The sequence below is a fragment of the Oratosquilla oratoria genome, chromosome 34 (genome assembly GCF_046742065.1).
Source record: "Oratosquilla oratoria isolate Oo_2021 chromosome 34, ASM4674206v1, whole genome shotgun sequence".
In the NCBI taxonomy this organism is placed as follows: domain Eukaryota; kingdom Metazoa; phylum Arthropoda; class Malacostraca; order Stomatopoda; family Squillidae; genus Oratosquilla; species Oratosquilla oratoria.
This window is the reverse complement of record NC_134810.1, coordinates 18,669,483-18,671,841: the sequence shown is the minus strand read 5'-3', so window position 1 is coordinate 18,671,841 and position 2,359 is coordinate 18,669,483. Positions and strand designations below refer to the sequence as shown.

At 40.8% G+C, this 2,359-nt stretch overlaps 1 protein-coding gene across 1 annotated transcript in view; it reads right to left on the bottom strand.

Annotated features, from left to right (window-relative positions):
* LOC143018353 (uncharacterized) overlaps positions 1–808 on the bottom strand; it is a 57,721-nt gene extending 56,913 nt beyond the window's left edge. Inside the window, exon 1 of the mRNA XM_076173712.1 lies at positions 665–808. The gene's annotated coding sequence lies outside the window, so the exon portion shown is untranslated. The remainder of the gene's footprint in view (positions 1–664) is intronic.
* Positions 809–2,359: the final 1,551 nt, after the last annotated feature.

The following is a 2,359-nucleotide window of genomic DNA, read 5'->3' as shown; positions in this document are numbered from 1 at the left end:
CTATACGTGTTTGAAATGAAGTGTTTATGAGGTATGGTGGGTGTTACACGGATGGATAGAGTGCGAAATGTGGAGATGAAGAGACAAAAAGAGAGCTAACAGATATGGTTGACCAAAGGTTGCCAATATGGTTTGTGTATATGGAAAGAATGAGAGAGGAAAGCAGTGTGGGAGAGGGTGAAGTGAAACTGAGGGGAAGACAAGGAATGAGATAGGTGGACAGGGTGATGAGGGCCTTGCATGCAGCTGTGTGTGTCGAGCAAGGAAGAGAAAATGATTTTTTTTTTCTTTAAGAATGGCAAATGTTTGTAAACATATGAAGAAATGTTGAGACATAAAAGGATGTTCCAACCTGCTCCCAGATTCGTGGAGTGGATGATGGTGGATGGGGCGCCATATAATTAAGTGGTGGGGATAAACTTCCTCTAACTGTCGGGCCCTGCTGTGGAAGTATTGTGACCTGCTGCGTTGCTTTCGACCCAAGTAGTATGGTGTATAGCCCTTTACACGCGAGGTGCTAAGATGGGAGGGACGAATGGTTTTTTGGGTGGGTGTAAATTGGGTTTACGCTTTCATTCAGCAACCCCCATTTGGAAGAATAAGATATTTGGTTATGTCAACTGTGAATGTGTGTATATATGTATGGTGATTCTAATCAACTCACCAGAGACGAAAAACAGTCGAACACGTCTTCAGAGAGTAACGGTGTGGATTTTGGACACACCGAACGAAAATGAACAGTAACTGAAGACAAGGTCGCGTAGCATCACGGATCAAACCGCAACATAGTTTCATTGCCAGACGCTTCCATATGTCGGATAACCTGGAGTTCCTCCTCTGTTCTTCCGTGGCTTCTTTTCATGCTGGATGAAGGCGTTAATGACAATGAAACATTCCACAACGCAGAAACCATTCATACTGTCCTTGTGTTGGGTAATGACTGCACTTATAACGTCCAACGTCTTTAAAACGCACTTAGAGGCCCTCCGTCCTGGTACCTTTCTCCATCATGTCTATGACAACCCGTCTTTGGTGCGACAATATCAGCAGTGATAGAAGCGCTCGTTATTGTATTGTATTCTTCTTGATAGACATGCAGTAAATATTTTTATTTTATTCTGTTTTTCGATCGAGTACCGATAACTCACCATTTCTCACCTTTCTCACCATACACCAGGTAGGGCTATGCCCTGTCAGCGATGATGCCTCACGAAGTCCCTCCACAAGTCCCTATCAGCATACAGCTGCACACTCTCCACATCTTCCATAGTTCTTCCTCTTGACTCTATGGCTTGTCTGATACCGTCTCTCCATCTCTTCCTGGGTCTTCCTGTTGGACGCTTTCCTTGTGGCTGCCACTGGTAGTATTTTAATGGGTACTGATGCTCATTCATCCTCATGACGTGGCCAAACCATCTTAATTGGCTTTTCTCTACATATTCTAATATTGGCTCTATTTCCAGCTCTCTTCTTATTTCTTCATTTCTTATTCTGTCACACCTTGTTACACCTTTTATTATTCGCAGTACTCTCATCTCTGCTGCTTGTATCTTACTTTTCAGCCTTTCTGTCAATGTCCATGTTTCTGACCCATATGTTAGAACTGGTCTTAAAATATTTTTGTAAATTGTTAACTTAACCTGCTTGGGTATAAGTTTTTCTCGCATCAATGGATATAGCGTTCTTAAATTATTTGTATGGCACTGTATTCTATTTAATATTTCTTTTTCCATTTGACACCTTTCATCTATCTTTACTCCTAGGTATTTAAATTCTTCAACTAATTTCAGTTTTTTGCCTCCCAACCATATTTCTATCTCTTCTTTTTGCCTTGCGACCATCATTACTTCTGTTTTATTTGTGTTTATTTTCATTTTCACTCTTTTCAATGCACTGTTCCAAGCAGTTAATGCATTTTGAAGTTCAATGGGGTTGTTTGCAACCAGTGCAATATCATCTGCGTATGCCAATGTAATAACTTCCTCTCCAGATCTCAAATTTTTCATACATTTGTCCATAAAAAGTACAAAAAGCAATGGGGATATAACCTCACCTTGTCTTACTCCAGAATTTACATCAAACCAGTTATCCTCGCGAGTTTGTGTTCTTACAGCGCTGGTACATTTACTGTATAGACTTTTGATTGCTCTAACAAGTAATCTATCTACACCATATATAGGGTCTTCCAATGTATCCCAAATCATCTCCCTTGGTAGCCTGTCAAAGGCTTTTTCTAAGTCAACAAAAGCTATACACACTGGTTGATCCCATTCCCATCTCTTCTCCATCAGCATTTTCAAGGAGAAAATTGCATCTGTTGTACCTCTCTCAGGTCTAAATCCATACTGTCCCTCCTCTA